The sequence below is a fragment of the Nansenia antarctica genome (genome assembly GCF_963989245.1).
Source record: "Nansenia antarctica genome assembly, chromosome: 3".
NCBI lineage: Eukaryota > Metazoa > Chordata > Actinopteri > Argentiniformes > Microstomatidae > Nansenia > Nansenia antarctica.
Genome location: NC_137688.1, coordinates 925106 through 940924, shown reverse-complemented (window position 1 = coordinate 940924; position 15819 = coordinate 925106).

Below are 15819 nucleotides of genomic sequence, written 5' to 3'. Positions count from 1 at the left end.
TCTGACATGCTGATTAAATGTTGTTAATTTGGATACATTTGTTTTTCAGACAAGGTTCCGTTGTGGTGGATACTGTGCTGGTATTCAACGATGTCAGCTCACTACCTGAGACCAGTGATGTGGCTGAAACTATGGTGCAAGCTGTCAGCGGCAACAACACCAGTTTCAGCCTGCCTGTGGACACATCTACAATTGTTGTGACAGGTAAGACTCAAAGAACGAATGACAAAAGTCGATTATATTGTTATTTACGGTTATTATGTCTCTATAAGTTGTATCTTTACTACCTGCCCCTATCTCATGCATAAACACTATCCCAACCACAGCTCCAGTCACAATAGCTGTCGCTGCAACCACTCCAGTTGCATCCGCAACCACAACAGCTGCTGCTGCAACTACAACACCTGCCTCCGCAACCACTACAGCTGCATCCGCAACCACAACAGGTGTTGCAGCAACCACAACAGCCAGAGCTGCAACCACAACACCTGCAGGCGCAACCACTACAACTGCCGCCACAACCACAACACCTGCCATTGCAACCACAACAGCCAGAGCTGCAACTACAACAGCTGCCGCCGCAACCACTACAGCTGCCATTGCAACAACAACACCTGCCATTGCAACCACTACAGCTGCCATTGCAACAACAACAGCTAGCGCTGCAACCACAACACCTGCTGCCGCAACCACAACACCTGCCATTGCAACCACTACAGCTCCCATTGCAACCACTACAGCTGCCATTGCAACAACAACAGCTAGCGCTGCAACCACAACACCTGCCGCCGCAACCACTACAACTGCCGCCACAACCACAACACCTGCCATTGCAACCACAACAGCCAGAGCTGCAACTACAACAGCTGCCATTGCAACCACTACAGCTTTCATTGCAACAACAACAGCTAGCGCTGCAACCACAACAGGTGCCGCCACAACCACAACAGCTGGTGCAGCAACCACAACAGCTGCTGCTGCAACTACAACACCTGCCGCCGCAACCACTACAACTGCCGCCACAACCACAACACCTGCCATTGCAACCACAACAGCCAGAGCTGCAACTACAACAGCTGCCATTGCAACCACTACAGCTGCCATTGCAACAACAACAGCTAGCGCTGCAACCACAACAGCCAGAGCTGCAACTACAACAGCTGCTGCCGCAACCAGTACAGCTGCCGCCACAACCACAACACCTGCCATTGCAACCACAACAGCCAGAGCTGCAACTACAACAGCTGTTGCAGCAACCACAACAGCCAGAGCTGCAACCACAACACCTGCCATTGCAACAACAACACCTGCCATTGCAACCACTACAGCTGCCATTGCAACAACAACAGCTAGCGCTGCAACCACAACACCTGCCGCCGCAACCACTACAACTGCCGCCACAACCACAACACCTGCCATTGCAACCACAACAGCCAGAGCTGCAACTACAACAGCTGCTGCTGCAACCAGTACAGCTGCCGCCACAACAACAACACCTGCCATTGCAACCACAACAGCCAGAGCTGCAACTACAACAGCTGCCATTGCAACCACTACAGCTGCCATTGCAACAACAACAGCTAGCGCTGCAACCACAACAGCCAGAGCTGCAACTACAACAGCTGCTGCCGCAACCAGTACAGCTGCCGCCACAACAACAACACCTGCCATTGCAACCACAACAGCCAGAGCTGCAACTACAACAGCTGCCATTGCAACCACTACAGCTGCATCCGCAACCACAACAGCTGGTGCAGCAACCACAACAGCTGCTGCTGCAACTACAACAGCTGCCATTGCAACCACTACAGCTGCCATTGCAACAACAACAGCTAGCGCTGCAACCACAACAGGTGCCGCCACAACCACAACAGCTGGTGCAGCAACCACAACACCTGCCTCTGCAACCACTACAGCTGCATCCGCAACCACAACAGCTGCCCTTGCAACCACTACAGCAGCCATTGCAACAACAACACCTCGCACTGCAACCACAACAGCTGCCGCCGCAACCACTACAGACGCAGCTTTATCCACAACAGCAGCTCCAACTACAACACCAGCCCCTCCAGAAATTAAGTTGGTGTTCAGCCTGAATCAAAACTTCACAGAGGACCTGCAGAATACATCCTCACCAGCTTTCCAAACTCTGGCAAGCACTGTAACTACAGCGGTAAGTTGTGTTTATTTTCCATCCTTTCAAAATCATCTCTGTAGTTTTGCTAACATACAGATTCATGCAATTTCCTTTGATGTCTCGTCAAAACAGGAAGTTCCATTTATTTCAATTAGTTATTGAATTAATTAAAGAGACCACAAAACATGATGAGCATAACATTTGGTCATGGTCAGCAGTTCATAAGCAGGCGTTAAAATACAGTGTACATTATTGCAACCTCTGGTACCAATGTTTTCTGCTGTTTTACTATGTTGATCTTCAGCCATACCTTTTGCTTAATTGTGAAGGTTTGGTCAAATATTTCTTAAAAAGTGGGTTTTATTTCTCCTATCTTGACAGTTGGACAGCCTTTACAAAGACACATTTGGATCCAGTTTCAACCGCACTGAGGTTATAGGCTTCAGGTATGTACCTATGCCGTTCCTGGGTAAAACTAACTTGCATTACAAACAGACTCAGTGATATGACGTTACCACAGGAAGATGATTTAAGATATGTTTCAACTTCACACAAACAACACATTAAACGTTTCGATTTCATATGCACTGCACACCAGCATACCAATGTGGTGTGATAGAAGCCTTTCTGTTTCATGGTGAAGACATATCTTGATTTGTTTGTGTTCTTGCATGTAACACAATATAAACATGGATCTGACATGCTGATTAAATGTTGTTAATTTGGATACATTTGTTTTTCAGACAAGGTTCCGTTGTGGTGGATACTGTGCTGGTATTCAACGATGTCAGCTCACTACCTGAGACCAGTGATGTGGCTGAAACTATGGTGCAAGCTGTCAGCGGCAACAACACCAGTTTCAGCCTGCCTGTGGACACATCTACAATTGTGGTGACAGGTAAGACTCAAAGAACGAATGTCAAAAGTCGATTATATTGTTTTTTACGGTTATTATGTCTCTATAAGTTGTATCTTTACTACCTGCCCCTATCTCATGCATAAACACTATCCCAACCACAGCTCCAGTCACAATAGTTGTCGCTGCAACCACTCCAGTTGCATCCGCAACCACAACAGCTGCTGCTGTAACTACAACACCTGCCTCCGCAACCACTACAGCTGCATCCGCAACCACAACAGGTGTTGCAGCAACCACAACAGCCAGAGCTGCAACCACAACACCTGCAGGCGCAACCACTACAACTGCCGCCACAACCACAACACCTGCCATTGCAACCACAACAGCCAGAGCTGCAACTACAACAGCTGCCGCCGCAACCAGTACAGCTGCCATTGCAACAACAACACCTGCCATTGCAACCACTACAGCTGCCATTGCAACAACAACAGCCCGAGCTGCAACTACAACAGCTAGCGCTGCAACCACAACACCTGCTGCCGCAACCACAACACCTGCCATTGCAACCACTACAGCTCCCATTGCAACCACTACAGCTGCCATTGCAACAACAACAGCTAGCGCTGCAACCACAACACCTGCCGCCGCAACCACTACAACTGCCGCCACAACCACAACACCTGCCATTGCAACCACAACAGCCAGAGCTGCAACTACAACAGCTGTTGCAGCAACCACAACAGCCAGAGCTGCAACCACTACAGCTGCCATTGTAACAACAACACCTGCCATTGCAACAACAACAGCTAGTGCTGCAACCACTACAACTGCCGCCACAACCACAACACCTGCCATTGCAACCACAACAGCCAGAGCTGCAACTACAACAGCTGCTTCTGCAACCAGTACAGCTGCTGCCACAACAACAACACCTGCCATTGCAACCACAACAGCCAGAGCTGCAACTACAACAGCTGCCATTGCAACCACTACAGCTTTCATTACAACAACAACAGCTAGCGCTGCAACCACAACAGGTGCCGCCACAACCACAACAGCTGGTGCAGCAACCACATCAGCTGCTGCTGCAACTACAACACCTGCCGCCGCAACCACTACAACTGCCGCCACAACCACAACACCTGCCATTGCAACCACAACAGCCAGAGCTGCAACTACAACAGCTGCTGCTGCAACCACTACAGCTGCCATTGCAACAACAACACCTGCCATTGCAACCACAACAGCCAGAGCTGCAACTACAACAGCTGCCATTGCAACCACTACAGCTGCCATTGCAACAACAACAGCTAGCGCTGCAACCACAACAGCCAGAGCTGCAACTACAACAGCTGCTGCCGCAACCAGTACAGCTGCCGCCACAACAACAACACCTGCCATTGCAACCACAACAGCCAGAGCTGCAACTACAACAGCTGCCATTGCAACCACTACAGCTGCCATTGCAACAACAACAGCTAGCGCTGCAACCACAACAGGTGCCGCCACAACCACAACAGCTGGTGCAGCAACCACAACAGCTGCTGCTGCAACTACAACACCTGCCTCTGCAACCACTACAGCTGCATCCGCAACCACAACAGCTGCCCTTGCAACCACTACAGCCAGAGCTGCAACTACAACAGCTGCTGCTGCAACCACTACAGCTGCCATTGCAACAACAACACCTCGCACTGCAACCACAACAGCTGCCGCCGCAACCACTACAGACGCAGCTTTATCCACAACCGCAGCTCCAACTACAACACCAGCCCCTCCAGAAATTAAGTTGGTGTTCAGCCTGAATCAAAACTTCACCGAGGACCTGCAGAATACATCCTCACCAGCTTTCCAAACTCTGGCAAGCACTGTAACTACAGCGGTAAGTTGTGTTTATTTTCCATCCTTTCAAAATCATGCCTGTAGTTTTGCTAACATACAGATTCATGCAATTTCCTTTGATGTCTCGTCAAAACAGGAAGTTCCATTTATTTCAATTAGTTATTGAATTAATTAAAGAGACCACAAAACATGATGAGCATAACATTTGGTCAGGGTCAGCAGTTCATAAGCAGGCTTTAAAATACAGTGTACATGATTTCAACCTCTGGTACCAATGTTTTCTGCTGTTTTACTATGTTGATTTTCAGCCATACCTTTTGCTTAATTGTGAAGGTTTGGTCAAATATTTCTTAAAAAGTGGGTTTTATTTCTCCTATCTTGACAGTTGGACAGCCTTTACAAAGACACATTTGGATCCAGTTTCAACCGCACTGAGGTTATAGGCTTCAGGTATGTACCTATGCCGTTCCTGGGTAAAACTAACTTGCATTACAAACAGACTCAGTGATATGACGTTACCAGAGGAAGATTACTTAAGATATGTTTCAACTTCACACAAACAACACATTAAACGTATCGATTTCATATGCACTGCACACCAGCATACCAATGTGGTGTGATAGAAGACTTTCAGTTTCATGGTGAAGACATATCTTGATTTGTTTGTGTTCATGCATGTAACACAATATAAACATGGATCTGACATGCTGATTAAATGTTGTTAATTTGGATACATTTGTTTTTCAGACAAGGTTCCGTTGTGGTGGATACTGTGCTGGTATTCAACGATGTCAGCTCACTACCTGAGACCAGTGATGTGGCTGAAACTATGGTGCAAGCTGTCAGCGGCAACAACACCAGTTTCAGCCTGCCTGTGGACACATCTACAATTGTTGTGACAGGTAAGACTCAAAGAACGAATGACAAAAGTCGATTATATTGTTTTTTACGGTTATTATGTCTCTATAAGTTGTATCTTTACTACCTGCCCCTATCTCATGCATAAACACTATCCCAACCACAGCTCCAGTCACAATAGCTGTAGCTGCAACCACTCCAGTTGCATCCGCAACCACAACAGCTGCTGCTGCAACTACAACACCTGCCTCCGCAACCACTACAGCTGCATCCGCAACCACAACAGGTGTTGCAGCAACCACAACAGCCAGAGCTGCAACCACAACACCTGCAGGTGCAACCACTACAACTGCCGCCACAACCACAACACCTGCCATTGCAACCACAACAGCCAGAGCTGCAACTACAACAGCTGCCACCGCAACCAGTACAGCTGCCATTGCAACAACAACACCTGCCATTGCAACCACTACAGCTGCCATTGCAACCACAACAGCCCGAGCTGCAACTACAACAGCTAGCGCTGCAACCACAACACCTGCTGCCGCAACCACAACACCTGCCATTGCAACCACTACAGCTGCTATTGCAACAACAACAGCTAGCGCTGCAACCACAACACCTGCCGCCGCAACCACTACAACTGCCGCCACAACCACAACACCTGCCATTGCAACCACAACAGCCAGAGCTGCAACTACAACAGCTGTTGCAGCAACCACAACAGCCAGAGCTGCAACTACAACAGCTGTTGCAGCAACCACAACAGCCAGAGCTGCAACCACTACAGCTGCCATTGTAACAACAACACCTGCCATTGCAACCACAACAGCCAGAGCTGCAACTACAACAGCTGCTTCTGCAACCAGTACAGCTGCCGCCACAACAACAACACCTGCCATTGCAACCACAACAGCCAGAGCTGCAACTACAACAGCTGCCATTGCAACCACTACAGCTTTCATTACAACAACAACAGGTGCCGCCACAACCACAACAGCTGGTGCAGCAACCACAACAGCTGCTGCTGCAACTACAACACCTGCCGCCGCAACCACTACAACTGCCGCCACAACCACAACACCTGCCATTGCAACCACAACAGCCAGAGTTGCAACTACAACAGCTGCTGCTGCAACCACTACAGCTGCCATTGCAACAACAACACCTGCCATTGCAACCACAACAGCCAGAGCTGCAACTACAACAGCTGCCATTGCAACCACTACAGCTGCCATTGCAACAACAACAGCTAGCGCTGCAACCACAACAGCCAGAGCTGCAACTACAACAGCTGCTGCCGCAACCAGTACAGCTGCCGCCACAACAACAACACCTGCCATTGCAACCACAACAGCCAGAGCTGCAACTACAACAGCTGCCATTGCAACCACTACAGCTGCCATTGCAACAACAACAGCTAGCGCTGCAACCACAACAGGTGCCGCCACAACCACAACAGCTGGTGCAGCAACCACAACAATGGCAGGTGCTGCTACAACTACAACATCTGCCGCCGCAACCACTACAACTGCCGCCACAACCACAACACCTGCCATTGCAACCACAACAGCCAGAGCTGCAACTACAACAGCTGTTGCAGCAACCACAACAGCCAGAGCTGCAACTACAACAGCTGTCGCAGCAACCACAACAGCCAGAGCTGCAACCACTACAGCTGCCATTGCAACCACTACAGCTGCCATTGCAACAACAACAGCTAGCGCTGCAACCACAACAGGTGCCGCCACAACCACAACAGCTGGTGCAGCAACCACAACAGCTGCTGCTGCAACTACAACACCTGCCTCTGCAACCACTACAGCTGCATCCGCAACCACAACAGCTGCCCTTGCAACCACTACAGCAGCCATTGCAACAACAACACCTCGCACTGCAACCACAACAGCTGCCGCCGCAACCACTACAGACGCAGCTTTATCCACAACAGCAGCTCCAACTACAACACCAGCCCCTCCAGAAATTAAGTTGGTGTTCAGCCTGAATCAAAACTTCACAGAGGACCTGCAGAATACATCCTCACCAGCTTTCCAAACTCTGGCAAGCACTGTAACTACAGCGGTAAGTTGTGTTTATTTTCCATCCTTTCAAAATCATCTCTGTAGTTTTGCTAACATACAGATTCATGCAATTTCCTTTGATGTCTCGTCAAAACAGGAAGTTCCATTTATTTCAATTAGTTATTGAATTAATTAAAGAGACCACAAAACATGATGAGCATAACATTTGGTCATGGTCAGCAGTTCATAAGCAGGCGTTAAAATACAGTGTACATGATTTCAACCTCTGGTACCAATGTTTTCTGCTGTTTTACTATGTTGATCTTCAGCCATACCTTTTGCTTAATTGTGAAGGTTTGGTCAAATATTTCTTAAAAAGTGGGTTTTATTTCTCCTATTTTGACAGTTGGACAGCCTTTACAAAGACACATTTGGATCCAGTTTCAACCGCACTGAGGTTATAGGCTTCAGGTATGTACCTATGCCGTTCCTGGGTAAAACAAACTTGCATTACAAACAGACTCAGTGATATGACGTTACGACAGGAAGATGACTTAAGATATGTTTCAACTTCACACAAACAACACATTAAACGTATCGATTTCATATGCACTGCACACCAGCATACCAATGTGGTGTGATAGAAGCCTTTCAGTTTCATGGTGAAGACATATCTCGATTTGTTTGTGTTCATGCATGTAACACAATATAAACATGGATCTGACATGCTGATTAAATGTTGTTAATTTGGATACATTTGTTTTTCAGACAAGGTTCCGTTGTGGTGGATACTGTGCTGGTATTCAACGATGTCAGCTCACTACCTGAGACCAGTGATGTGGCTGAAACTATGGTGCAAGCTGTCAGCGGCAACAACACCAGTTTCAGCCTGCCTGTGGACACATCTACAATTGTTGTGACAGGTAAGACTCAAAGAACGAATGACAAAAGTCGATTATATTGTTATTTACGGTTATTATGTCTCTATAAGTTGTTTCTTTACTACCTGCCCCTATCTCATGCACAAACACTATCCAAACCACAGCTCCAGTCACAATAGCTGTCGCTGCAACCACTCCAGTTGCATCCGCAACCACAACAGTTGCTGCTGCAACTACAACACCTGCCTCCGCAACCACTACAGCTGCATCCGCAACCACAACAGGTGATGCAGCAACCACAACAGCCAGAGCTGCAACCACAACACCTGCAGGCGCAACCACTACAACTGCCGCCACAACCACAACACCTGCCATTGCAACCACAACAGCCAGAGCTGCAACTACAACAGCTGCCGCCGCAACCAGTACAGCTGCCATTGCAACAACAACACCTGCCATTGCAACCACTACACCTGCCATTGCAACCACTACAGCTGCCATTGCAACAACAACAGCTAGCGCTGCAACCACAACACCTGCTGCCGCAACCACAACACCTGCCATTGCAACCACTACAGCTCCCATTGCAACCACTACAGCTGCCATTGCAACAACAACAGCTAGCGCTGCAACCACAACACCTGCCGCCGCAACCACTACAACTGCCGCCACAACCACAACACCTGCCATTGCAACCACAACAGCCAGAGCTGCAACTACAACAGCTGCCATTGCAACCACTACAGCTGCCATTGCAACAACAACAGCTAGCGCTGCAACCACAACAGCCAGAGCTGCAACTACAACAGCTGCCGCCGCAACCAGTACAGCTGCCGCCACAACAACAACACCTGCCATTGCAACCACAACAGCCAGAGCTGCAACTACAACAGCTGCCATTGCAACCACTACAGCTTTCATTGCAACAACAACAGCTAGCGCTGCAACCACAACAGGTGCCGCCACAACCACAACAGCTGGTGCAGCAACCACAACAGCCAGAGCTGCAACTACAACACCTGCCGCCGCAACCACTACAACTGCCGCCACAACCACAACACCTGCCATTGCAACCACAACAGCCAGAGCTGCAACTACAACAGCTGTTGTAGCAACCACAACAGCCAGAGCTTTAACCACTACAGCTGCCATTGCAACAACAACAGCTAGCGCTGCAACCACAACACCTGCCGCCGCAACCACTACAACTGCCGCCACAACCACAACACCTGCCATTGCAACCACAACAGCCAGAGCTGCAACTACAACAGCTGCCATTGCAACCACTACAGCTGCCATTGCAGCAACAACAGCTAGCGCTGCAACCACAACAGCCAGAGCTGCAACTACAACAGCTGCTGCCGCAACCAGTACAGCTGCCGCCACAACAACAACACCTGCCATTGCAACCACAACAGCCAGAGCTGCAACTACAACACCTGCCATTGCAACCACAACAGCCAGAGCTGCAACTACAACAGCTGCCGCCGCAACCAGTACAGCTGCCATTGCAACAACAACACCTGCCATTGCAACCACTACACCTGCCATTGCAACCACTACAGCTGCCATTGCAACAACAACAGCTAGCGCTGCAACCACAACACCTGCTGCCGCAACCACAACACCTGCCATTGCAACCACTACAGCTCCCATTGCAACCACTACAGCTGCCATTGCAACAACAACAGCTAGCGCTGCAACCACAACACCTGCCGCCGCAACCACTACAACTGCCGCCACAACCACAACACCTGCCATTGCAACCACAACAGCCAGAGCTGCAACTACAACAGCTGCCATTGCAACCACTACAGCTGCCATTGCAACAACAACAGCTAGCGCTGCAACCACAACAGCCAGAGCTGCAACTACAACAGCTGCCGCCGCAACCAGTACAGCTGCCGCCACAACAACAACACCTGCCATTGCAACCACAACAGCCAGAGCTGCAACTACAACAGCTGCCATTGCAACCACTACAGCTTTCATTGCAACAACAACAGCTAGCGCTGCAACCACAACAGGTGCCGCCACAACCACAACAGCTGGTGCAGCAACCACAACAGCCAGAGCTGCAACTACAACACCTGCCGCCGCAACCACTACAACTGCCGCCACAACCACAACACCTGCCATTGCAACCACAACAGCCAGAGCTGCAACTACAACAGCTGTTGTAGCAACCACAACAGCCAGAGCTTTAACCACTACAGCTGCCATTGCAACAACAACAGCTAGCGCTGCAACCACAACACCTGCCGCCGCAACCACTACAACTGCCGCCACAACCACAACACCTGCCATTGCAACCACAACAGCCAGAGCTGCAACTACAACAGCTGCCATTGCAACCACTACAGCTGCCATTGCAGCAACAACAGCTAGCGCTGCAACCACAACAGCCAGAGCTGCAACTACAACAGCTGCTGCCGCAACCAGTACAGCTGCCGCCACAACAACAACACCTGCCATTGCAACCACAACAGCCAGAGCTGCAACTACAACAGCTGCCATTGCAACCACTACAGCTGCCATTGCAACAACAACAGCTAGCGCTGCAACCACAACAGGTGCCGCCACAACCACAACAGCTGGTGCAGCAACCACAACAGCTGCTGCTGCAACTACAACACCTGCCTCTGCAACCACTACAGCTGCATCCGCAACCACAACAGCTGCCCTTGCAACCACTACAGCAGCCATTGCAACAACAACACCTCGCACTGCAACCACTACAGCTGCCGCCGCAACCACTACAGACGCAGCTTTATCCACAACAGCAGCTCCAACTACAACACCAGCCCCTCCAGAAATTAAGTTGGTGTTCAGCCTGAATCAAAACTTCACAGAGGACCTGCAGAATACATCCTCACCAGCTTTCCAAACTCTGGCAAGCACTGTAACTACAGCGGTAAGTTGTGTTTATTTTCCATCCTTTCAAAATCATCTCTGTAGTTTTGCTAACATACAGATTCATGCAATTTCCTTTGATGTCTCGTCAAAACAGGAAGTTCCATTTATTTCAATTAGTTATTGAATTAATTAAAGAGACCACAAAACATGATGAGCATAACATTTGGTCATGGTCAGCAGTTCATAAGCAGGCGTTAAAATACAGTGTACATGATTTCAACCTCTGGTACCAATGTTTTCTGCTGTTTTACTATGTTGATCTTCAGCCATACCTTTTGCTTAATTGTGAAGGTTTGGTCAAATATTTCTTAAAAAGTGGGTTTTATTTCTCCTATTTTGACAGTTGGACAGCCTTTACAAAGACACATTTGGATCCAGTTTCAACCGCACTGAGGTTATAGGCTTCAGGTATGTACCTATGCCGTTCCTGGGTAAAACAAACTTGCATTACAAACAGACTCAGTGATATGACGTTACGACAGGAAGATGACTTAAGATATGTTTCAACTTCACACAAACAACACATTAAACGTATCGATTTCATATGCACTGCACACCAGCATACCAATGTGGTGTGATAGAAGCATTTCAGTTTCATGGTGAAGACATATCTCGATTTGTTTGTGTTCATGCATGTAACACAATATAAACATGGATCTGACATGCTGATTAAATGTTGTTAATTTGGATACATTTGTTTTTCAGACAAGGTTCCGTTGTGGTGGATACTGTGCTGGTATTCAACGATGTCAGCTCACTACCTGAGACCAGTGATGTGGCTGAAACTATGGTGCAAGCTGTCAGCGGCAACAACACCAGTTTCAGCCTGCCTGTGGACACATCTACAATTGTTGTGACAGGTAAGACTCAAAGAACGAATGACAAAAGTCGATTATATTGTTATTTACGGTTATTATGTCTCTATAAGTAGTTTCTTTACTACCTGCCCCTATCTCATGCACAAACACTATCCAAACCACAGCTCCAGTCACAATAGCTGTCGCTGCAACCACTCCAGTTGCATCCGCAACCACAACAGCTGCTGCTGCAACTACAACACCTGCCTCCGCAACCACTACAGCTGCATCCGCAACCACAACAGGTGTTGCAGCAACCACAACAGCCAGAGCTGCAACCACAACACCTGCAGGCGCAACCACTACAACTGCCGCCACAACCACAACACCTGCCATTGCAACCACAACAGCCAGAGCTGCAACTACAACAGCTGCCGCCGCAACCAGTACAGCTGCCATTGCAACAACAACACCTGCCATTGCAACCACTACAGCTGCCATTGCAACAACAACAGCTAGCGCTGCAACCACAACACCTGCTGCCGCAACCACAACACCTGCCATTGCAACCACTACAGCTCCCATTGCAACCACTACAGCTGCCATTGCAACAACAACAGCTAGCGCTGCAACCACAACAGCTGCCGCCGCAACCAGTACAGCTGCCGCCACAACAACAACACCTGCCATTGCAACCACAACAGCCAGAGCTGCAACTACAACAGCTGCCATTGCAACCACTACAGCTTTCATTGCAACAACAACAGCTAGCGCTGCAACCACAACAGGTGCCGCCACAACCACAACAGCTGGTGCAGCAACCACAACAGCCAGAGCTGCAACTACAACACCTGCCGCCGCAACCACTACAACTGCCGCCACAACCACAACACCTGCCATTGCAACCCCAACAGCCAGAGCTGCAACTACAACAGCTGTTGTAGCAACCACAACAGCCAGAGCTTTAACCACTACAGCTACCATTGCAACAACAACACCTGCCATTGCAACCACTACAGCTGCCATTGCAACAACAACAGCTAGCGCTGCAACCACAACAACTGCCGCCACAACCACAACACCTGCCATTGCAACCACAACAGCCAGAGCTGCAACTACAACAGCTGCTGCTGCAACCAGTACAGCTGCCGCCACAACAACAACACCTGCCATTGCAACCACAACAGCCAGAGCTGCAACTACAACAGCTGCCATTGCAACCACTACAGCTGCCATTGCAGCAACAACAGCTAGCGCTGCAACCACAACAGCCAGAGCTGCAACTACAACAGCTGCTGCCGCAACCAGTACAGCTGCCGCCACAACAACAACACCTGCCATTGCAACCACAACAGCCAGAGCTGCAACTACAACAGCTGCCATTGCAACCACTACAGCTGCCATTGCAACAACAACAGCTAGCGCTGCAACCACAACAGGTGCCGCCACAACCACAACAGCTGGTGCAGCAACCACAACAGCTGCTGCTGCAACTACAACACCTGCCTCTGCAACCACTACAGCTGCATCCGCAACCACAACAGCTGCCCTTGCAACCACTACAGCAGCCATTGCAACAACAACACCTCGCACTGCAACCACAACAGCTGCCGCCGCAACCACTACAGACGCAGCTTTATCCACAACAGCAGCTCCAACTACAACACCAGCCCCTCCAGAAATTAAGTTGGTGTTCAGCCTGAATCAAAACTTCACAGAGGACCTGCAGAATACATCCTCACCAGCTTTCCAAACTCTGGCAAGCACTGTAACTACAGCGGTAAGTTGTGTTTATTTTCCATCCTTTCAAAATCATCTCTGTAGTTTTGCTAACATACAGATTCATGCAATTTCCTTTGATGTCTCGTCAAAACAGAACTTCCATTTATTTCAATTAGTTATTGAATTAATTAAAGAGACCACAAAACATGATGAGCATAACATTTGGTCATGGTCAGCAGTTCATAAGCAGGCGTTAAAATACAGTGTACATGATTTCAACCTCTGGTACCAATGTTTTCTGCTGTTTTACTATGTTGATCTTCAGCCATACCTTTTGCTTAATTGTGAAGGTTTGGTCAAATATTTCTTAAAAAGTGGGTTTTATTTCTCCTATCTTGACAGTTGGACAGCCTTTACAAAGGCACATTTGGATCCAGTTTCAACCGCACTGAGGTTATAGGCTTCAGGTATGTACCTATGCCGTTCCTGGGTAAAACAAACTTGCATTACAAACAGACTCAGTGATATGACGTTACCACAGGAAGATGACTTAAGATATATTTCAACTTCACACAAACAACACATTAAACCTATCGATTTCATATGCACTGCACACCAGCATACCAATGTGGTGTGATAGAAGCCTTTCAGTTTCATGGTGAAGACATATCTTGATTTGTTTGTGTTCATGAATGTAACACAATATAAACGTGGATCTGACATGCTGATTAAATGTTGTTAATTTGGATACATTTGTTTTTCAGACAAGGTTCCGTTGTGGTGGATACTGTGCTGGTATTCAACGATGTCAGCTCACTACCTGAGACCAGTGATGTGGCTGAAACTATGGTGCAAGCTGTCAGCGGCAACAACACCAGTTTCAGCCTGCCTGTGGACACATCTACGATTGTTGTGACAGGTAAGACTCAAAGAACGAATGACAAAAGTCGATTATATTGTTTTTTACGGTTATTATGTCTCTCTAAGTTGTATCTTTACTACCTGCCCCTATCTCATGCATAAACACTATCCCAACCACAGCTCCAGTCACAATAGCTGTCGCTGCAACCACTCCAGTTGCATCCGCAACCACAACAGCTGCTGCTGCAACTACAACACCTGCCTCCGCAACCACTACAGCTGCATCCGCAACCACAACAGGTGTTGCAGCAACCACAACAGCCAGAGCTGCAACCACAACACCTGCAGGCGCAACCACTACAACTGCCGCCACAACCACAACACCTGCCATTGCAACCACAACAGCCAGAGCTGCAACTACAACAGCTGCCGCCGCAACCAGTACAGCTGCCATTGCAACAACAACACCTGCCATTGCAACCACTACAGCTGCCATTGCAACAACAACAGCTAGCGCTGCAACCACAACACCTGCTGCCGCAACCACAACACCTGCCATTGCAACCACTACAGCTCCCATTGCAACCACTACAGCTGCCATTGCAACAACAACAGCTAGCGCTGCAACCACAACAGGTGCCGCCACAACCACAACAGCTGGTGCAGCAACCACAACAGCTGCTGCTGCAACTACAACACCTGCCGCCGCAACCACTACAACTGCCGCCACAACCACAACACCTGCCATTGCAACCACAACAGCCAGAGCTGCAACTACAACAGCTGCCATTGCAACCACTACAGCTGCCTTTGCAACAACAACAGCTAGCGCTGCAACCACAACAGGTGCCGCCACAACCACAACAGCTGGTGCAGCAACCACAACAGCTGCTGCTGCAACTACAACAACTGCCTCTGCAACCAC